The following is an 8,744-nucleotide window of genomic DNA, read 5'->3' on the forward strand; positions in this document are numbered from 1 at the left end:
CTCACTCTGTGCGTAGCCAGGTATTGTTTTTAAAATAGGAATGATTGTATCACGAACAATGAAAGGAAATGACGTAATGGACACTACAAGGCCCACTTCAGGCAGACAGGATCTCTGTATGTTGTATGCATCTCCAAATAACCCATTACTACAGCTGCTGCGCCAGCATATTATATTACACTACATTTCACCCCATTGACTATTTTCACTTATTGATCTCACCCTTTCCTGTTTTTCACGTCGTCAGTGTTACTCTCCTCATAGCACAGCCCTTATCTCATAGTGCTTCCATGGAGCTGTTTGTCTCATATTCAGTTCATGTTTGTCCACCCCCCCCCCCCCCCCCACCCCCCCCCCCCCCCCCCCCGTGCACACAACCTGATCCACCGCCAGACAGATATATTGCTTTCTGCTGTCAGTCTTCACTCTTCACATATCATAACATCTCTGATTGCAATAATACCAGGCAGTTTTGGCGTGAGGATTGTGACACATGCTCCTCCTCACCCCTCTCCCATGTTCTCCCTCAGGCTGTGTCATGTATTTATTTTGTAAATAATTTACACAAGATGCTTCCTCTCTCTTGAGGGAGGATTTCATAGCACAGTTATTGTGCAGAACAGTTCCTCTTTTTAATTTTGTATTTCTCCCACTGCAGCTCAGCTCATTGACCGTCTTCTCATTTTTCTCTCTATCTCTCTGTTGGAGTTTCTCTGTCTGTCTTCCTTCTCTCCTTATGATTTTTTATGCTATCTTGATTGTTTTCAACCTGTCATTCTCTCAAAACACTAATGTTGTGCTTGAGTTACCTGGAATGGAACTGTTTTTGTTTGATGACGCGTGACGAAAGAGGATAATGTGACTTGTCAGAAGCCTATGATTAGCTAAGTGAAACAAAAACTCGCCTGTCATTGTTTTTGCCTCTCTTTAACCCCTTATTTAACCACTCGGTGTTCCATGATTGTTTTGTATCCTGGTGATTAGTTGCAGACCGCTACTGTGCAGTGTCAATCTGTTCCATTTTCCTCTTCGCACTCACTGAAAGTTGGTGTGTCCATCTGTTCGCACTCACTGTTAGTCACGATTACCCTAATGGAAAATCTGCTGATATGTTAAATTAAAAAACATTGTCAGTGTGATATGATGGTTGGCCTGAGGCCTCATATGAAACATGACTCTCCTAGCAGTCTCAACACGATCATGCATTACTTATCATTGAGCTCCTAAAACACTACATATTGTGCATGTCCAGATGCTTCTATATGTCCAGTATTTATTGGCTTATTTATTACATGCTCTGTGAGCTCTCAGTACTGTCAGTGTTTGCCACTTAAAATATATGGTACGTTATTTAGCATAGTATCTTTTATCATGCAAGACGAGTGCTCTGAAACTGTTACAATTGTAATCAATCAAGAATATTGAAATGCCTTAAAAGAACCGTCTCGCCTGTAATGATATCAGATTTGTAGAGAACACATGAATCAGCCACTAAAATAACCACCTAATATTTCAATTCTATTCAAGCACCATACCTATCACTTTTGTCATAGGCAAATATGTTCACCTGCAATGTAATTGATACATTATTTTATTTTAATCGCTTTTGTATGGTGACCAAAAAACACTTTTTTTAATGTATTTTTTAAAACTATATCCCTTTTTTCTAATATGAGCCCTGATATTGACTTGGCTCCTGGATGCTTGATGGTGGTGGGGATTCCAGGTTGTGGTTTCCAAATAAAGGCTGTTTACTTTATGACTGCTTTTCACTTCTACATGTTATTTTTCTGTATGTCTTACAGCTAACATCTAGTCTCCCTTGGCAGACCGGTTGCCTTCCACATTAAAAGTGTTCCGGTATACCTAGGTCTGGGATTTCTGAGACTAGCTCCCAACAGGGCGATGTACATTTGAAGTCGGAAGTTTACATACACCTTAGCCAAATACATTTTAACTCAGTTTTTCACAATTCCTGACATTTAATCCTAGTAAAAATGCCCTGTCTTAGGTCAGTTAGGATCATTATTTATTTCAGCTTTTATTTCTTTCATCACATTCCCAGTGGGTTAGAAGTTTACATACACTCAATTAGTATTTGGTAGCATTGCCTTTAAATAGTTTAACTCGGGTCAAACATTTCGGGTAGCCTTCCACAAGCTTCCCACAATAAGTTGGGTGAACTTTGGCCCATTCCTCCTGACAGAGCTGGTGTAACTGTCAGGTTAGTAGGCCACCTTGCACGCACATGCTTTTTCAGTTCTGCCACAAATTTTCTATGGGATTGAAGTCAGGGCTTTGTGATGGCCACTCCAACACCTTGAGTTCGTTGTCCTTAAGCCATTTTGCCACAACTTTGGAACTATGCTTGGGGTCATTGTCCATTTGGAAGACCCATTTGCGACCAAGCTTTAACTTCCTGACTGATGTCTTGAGATGTTGCTTCAATCTATCCACATAATTTGCATGGCCTCATAATGCCATCTATGTTGTGAAGTGCACCAGTCCCTCCTGCAGCAAAGCACCCCCACAACATGATGCTGCCACCACCATGCTTCACGGTTGGGATGGTGTTCTTCAGCTTGCAAGCCTCCCCCTTTTCCTCCAAACATAACGATGGTCATTATGGCCAAACAGTTCTATTTTTGTTTCATCAGACCAGAGAACATTTCTCAAAAAAGTACGATCTTTGTCCCCATGTGCAGTTGCAAACCGTAGTCTGGCTTTTTATATGGTGGTTTTGGAGCAGTGGCTTCTTCCTTGCCGAGCGGCCTTTCAGGTTATGTTGATATTGAACTCGTTTAACTGTGGATATAGATACTTTTGTACCTCTTTCCTCCAGCATCTTTACAAGGTCCTTTGCCTTTGTTCTGGGATTGATTTGTACTTTTTGCGCCAAAGTACGTTCATCTCTAGGAGACAGAACGCGTCTCCTTCTTGAGCGGTATGATGGCTGCGTGGTCCCATGGTGTTTATACTTGCGTACTATTGTTTGTACAGATGAACGTGGTACCTTCAGGCATTTGGAAATTGCTCCCAAGAATGAACCAGACTTGTGGACGTCTGCAATGTTTTTTCTGAGGTCTTGGCTGATTTCTTTTGATTTTCCTATGATGTCAAGCAAAGAGGCACTGCGTTTGAAGGTAGGCCTTGAAATACATCCACAGGTACACCTCCAATTGACTCAAATTATGTCAATTAGCCTATCAGAAGCTTCTAAAGCCATGACATAATTTTCTGTAATTTTCCAAGCTATTAAAAGGCACAGTCAACTCAGTGTATGTAATCTTGTGACCCACTGGAATTGTGATACACTGAAATAATCTGTCTGTAAAAAATTGTTGAAAAAAATGACTTGTGTCATGCACAAAGTAGATGTCCTAACCGACTTGCCAAAACTATATTTTGTTAACAAGAAATTTGTGGAGTGGTTGAAACACTCAGGTTGGAGTCATTAAAACTCGTTTATGTCAACTTATGACTTCAAATGTATGGTCAAAGGTCCTACAAATGGAAGGTGTTTGTTTTGATGGCCACATTACACCAGTGGTTGCACCAGGGAATTTTCACTTTGTCTAGCTAGAAAGGGGTGGCTTGGTCATTGAGTAGGGGTGGTTGCAATCTATGGTTGCAATCTATTAAGCGTGCATTTAGTAATACATTATTTCTTGGGTGTGCTAAACATTCTTGAAGGAGCTTCAGCACCTAGCAAGTCTCTCTGAAGCTGCCCATGCATTACGTAGGCCTGGTCCAGAAACTTCTCCTAGCCCTCACTCCTAGCACCAGCCCCTAGGCACTGTATGTAGATCTGAAAGAATTGAATGGGTATAAGTGATATGGTATCAGCTCAACTTTGCCCTCTGATCTAAGCATTGCTTTCATAAGGGGGAGGTAAGGGGAAAGTACACAAAAAGATTACTAGGATTAAAGATCAAATTAAATCAATATTTTATAAGATATTAAGGAAGGTTAGATAAAACTTGATTACATGCTCAGGCTCCGACTTGATTAGGATGGGAGCAGTGAGGTAACACAGCACATTGTTGTACTCTTGATCCTTACTGCTTGGCTCAGTTTCAAACCCACTTTCTCTTGAGTCTAGTCCCCCCTACTCACTCCATAAGATGCATTCCTGGCAGGGTTGGGTAGGTTACTTTCTAAATGTAATCCATTAATTACTAGTTACCTGTCAAATTGTAATCCATTACGTAACTTTTAGCTTATCCAAACTCGGTAATGTAATTACTTGTAGTTACTTTTTGATTACTTTCCCCTTTAGAGCATTAGAAGAAGACAAAAAAGGATCCATCAAACGCATTTGGTCTGTCATCATAGTGGTCTCGGAATTGTGGTGTGCCTTTTTTTAATGCTGAATTGAATGTCATTGAGAAAACATAAAGGTGTCAATGTATTTTTGCCGCAAGCATGCTTTCTTAATTTAAAAGTAATCCAAGAAGTAATCATCTAGTTTTTCAAAAGTATCTAACCTGATTGCAATATTCTTGCTGGTAATGTTACTAAGTTTTTTTTTTGTAGTCAGATTACATGTAACTGAATATATGGTTATGTTTCAGATAATTTTCTGCCTGATAGAATTGAAAAGTAAATAAGGTCATTTTGGAGTTGCTTTTGTTGTAAATAAGAATAGAATATGTTTCTTAACACTTCTACGTTAATGTGGATGCTGCCATGATTACGGATAATGAAAAAGTTAGACTCACAAATATCATACCACCCCAGACATGGTAACCTCTCACCATTACAATAAAAGGGGAGGTTAGCATTTTTCGGGGGTAGGATATTTATGCGTCTCCAACTTTCTCACACATCATTGTTCACAAATAATAAATATTGTAAAATAAAATAAATAGGTAAGTCTGCACTTTAAACACATAGTCATTGTACTCCAGTACTTTGGATTTGAAATGATACAAAGTCAAAACAACAAAGAGAACAGCGAGAACAGCTCAAATAAGCAAAGAGTAATGACAGTCCATCATTACTTAAAGACATGCAGGTCATTCAATGCGGAAAATGTGAAGAACTTTGAAAGTTTCTTCAAGTGCAGTCGCAAAAACCATCAAGGGCTATGATGAAACTGGCTCTCATGAGGACCGCCACAGAAAAGGAAAAGGAAGACCCAGAGTTACCTCTGCTGCAGAGGATAAGTTTATTAGAGTTACCAGCCTCAGTTCGAGTAACAGACACATCTCAACATCAACTGTTCAGAGGAGACTGTGTAAATCAGGCCTTCATGGTCAAATTGCTGCAAAGAAACCACTACTAAACCACTAAAAAGAAACCACTACTAAACCACTAAACCACTACGTGGACCAAGAGACACGAGCAATGGACATTAGACTGGTGGAAATCTATTCTTTGTTCTGATGAGTACAAATTTGAGATTTTTGGTTCCAACCACTGTGTCTTTGTGAGACAGAGTAGGTGAACGGATGATCTCTGCATGTGTGGTTACCACCGTGAAGCATTGAGGAGGAGGTGTGATGGTGTTGGGATGCTTTGCTGGTGACACTGTTAGTGATATATTTAGAATTCAAGGCACACTTGACCTTAGTGGGACTATCATTTGTTTTTCAACAGGACAATGACCTCTACCACACCTCCAGGCTGTGTAAGGGCTATTTGACCAAGAAGCAGAGTGATGTAGTGCTGCATCAGATGACCTCAAAATCAAAGTTTATTTGTCACATGTGCCGAATACAACAGGTGTAGACCTTACAGTGAAATGCTTACTTGCAGGCTCTAACCAATAGTGCAAAAAGGTATTAGGTGAACAATAGGTAAGTAAAGAAATATAACAGTAAAAAGACTAAATATAGTAGGCTATATATAGTAGCGAGGCTATAAAAGTAGCGAGGCTACATACAGACACCGGTTAGTCAGGCTGATTGAGGTCGTAGATGTATGTAGATATGGTTAAAGTGACTATGCATATATGATGAACAGAGAGTAGCAGTAGTGTAAAAGAGGGGTTGGCAAGTGGTGGGTGGCGGGACACAATGCAGATAGCCCGGTTAGCCAATGTGCGGGAGCATTGGTTGGTCGGCCCAATTGAGCTAGTATGTACATGCATGTATCGTTAAAGTGACTATGCATATGTGATAAACAGAGAGCAGCAGTGTAAAAAGAGGGGTTGGGGGGGCACACAATGCAAATAGTCCGGGCCTCCACAATCACCCGACCTCAACCCAATTGAGATGGTTTGGGATGAGTTGGACCGCAGAGTGAAGGAAAAGCAGACAACAAGTGATTAGCATATGTGGGAACTCCTTCAAGACTGTTGGAAAAGCATTTCAGGTGAAGCTGGTTGAAAGAATGCCAAGAGTGTGCAAAGCTGTCATCAAGGCAAAGGGTGGCTACTTTGAAGAATATATAATATCCATTTTGATTTGTTTAAATTTTTTGGGGTTACTACATGATTCCATATGTGTTATTTCATAGTTTTGATGTCTTCACTATTATTCTACAATGTAGAAAATAGTAAAAATAGAGAAAAACCCTTGAATGAGTAGGTGTGTCTAAACTTTTGACTGGTACTGTATATATACACACACGCACGCACACACACACATACATACACATACACACACACGTTTTAAACTTCATGTCTTAAAGTAACGATGGACTGTCATTTCTCTTTGTTTATTAGAGCTGTTCTTGCCATATTATGGACTTGGTTTTTTACCAAATAGGGATATCTTCTGTATACCACCCCTACCTTGTCACAACACAACTGATTGACACAAACGCATTAAGAAGGAAAGAAATTCTCAAATGAACTTTTAACAATGCCCCACGGTTAATTGAAATGCATTCCAGGTGACTACCTCATTAAGCTGGTTGAGAGAATGCCAAGACTGTGCAAAGCTGTCATCAAGGCAAAGTGTGGCTACTTTGAAGAATCTCAAATATAAAATATATTTAGATTTGTTTTACACTTTTTTGGTTACTACATGATTCCATATGTGTTATTTTATCGTTTTGATGTCTTCAGTATTATTATACAATGTAAAAAATAGTCCAATTAAGAAAAACCCTGGAATGAATAGGTGTGTCAAAGCTTTTGACTGGTACTGTAATACTCCCTTTTTCAGGACCCTATCTTTCAAAAATAATTCATAAAAATCCAAATAACTTCACCGATCTTCATTGTAAAGGGTTTAAACACTGTTTCCCATGCTTGTTCAATGAACCGTAAACAATTGTCACGTTTGTCGTTTGGTTGAAGAGAGGAGGACCAAGGCGCAGCGTGATATGAATACATCTGCTATTTATTTATGAAGATGAACACACAAACTATACAAACTATACAAAATAACAAAACGAACGTGAAGCTATCATAAAAAAATGCAGACACAGGCAAATAGACATAGACAATAACCCACAAAATACCCAACGGAATATGGCTGCCTAAATATGGTTCCCAATCAGAGACAACGATAAACAGCTGCCTCTAATTGAGAACCAATCTAGGCAACAATAGACATACAAACACCTAGACAAGACAAAACACATAAATGCCCCATGTCACACCCTGACCTAACCAAAATAATAAAGAAAACAAAGATAACTAAGGCCAGGGAGTGACAACAATTAATGAACATGCACCTGTGTGACGGTCGTTAAGATATTAACAGCTTAGGCAATTAAGGTCACAGTTATGAAAACTTAGGACACTAAAGAGGCCTTTCTACTAACTCTCAAAAGCATCAAAAGAAAAATGCCCAGGATCCCTGCTCATCTGCGTGAACGTGCCTTAGGCATGCTGTAAGGAGGCATGAGGACTGCAGATGTGGCCAGGGCAATAAATTGCAATGCCCGTACTGTGAGACGCCTAAGACAGCGCTCAGGAAGACAGGACAGACAGCTGATCGTCCTCGCAGTGGCAGACCACGTGTAACACCTGCACAGGATCGGTACATCCGAACATCCCACCTGCAGGACAGGTACAGGATGGCAACAACAACTGCCCGAGTTACATGTCTGTGGAACTCGTTCAGTTTATGTCTCAGTTGTTGAATCTTTTTATGTTCATACAAATATTTACACATGTTAAGTTTGTTGAAAATTAACGCAGTTGACAGTGAGAGGACATTTCTTTTTTTGCTGATTTTATATATACACACGTACAAACCATTATGAAGACCTGCTCTTTCCATGACATAGACTGACCAGGTGAATCTAGGTGAAAGCTATGATCCCTTATTGATGTCACTTGTTAAATCCACTTCAATCAGTGTAGATGAAGGGGAGGAGACAGGTTAAAGAAGGATTTGTAAGCCTTGAGACAATTGAGACATCGATTGTGTATGTGTGCCATTCAGAGGGTGAATTGGCAAGACAACATTTTTTCAGTGCCTTTTAACGAGGTATGGTAGTAGGTGCTGGGTTCACCAGTTTGCAGTGGTGGAAAGAGTACCCAATTGTCATACTTGAGTAAAAGTAAAGATACCTTAATAAAAATTACTCATTTAAAAGTGAAAGTCACCCATTAAAATACTACTTGAGTAAAAGTCTAAAAGTATGTGGTTTTAATTATACTGAATTTATCGATAGTAAATGTATAAATAATTTCAAATTCTCTATATTAAGCAAACCAGACGGCGCCATTTTCTTGTTTTTTATTTACGGAGAGCCAGGAGCACACTCCAACACTCAGACATAATTGACAAATTATGCATTTGTAGGGGAAATGTTTTTGTGTCAAGAACTGGTTTGTTTCC

This window comes from Salvelinus fontinalis, chromosome 12, assembly GCF_029448725.1.
Source record: "Salvelinus fontinalis isolate EN_2023a chromosome 12, ASM2944872v1, whole genome shotgun sequence".
Lineage (NCBI taxonomy): Eukaryota > Metazoa > Chordata > Actinopteri > Salmoniformes > Salmonidae > Salvelinus > Salvelinus fontinalis.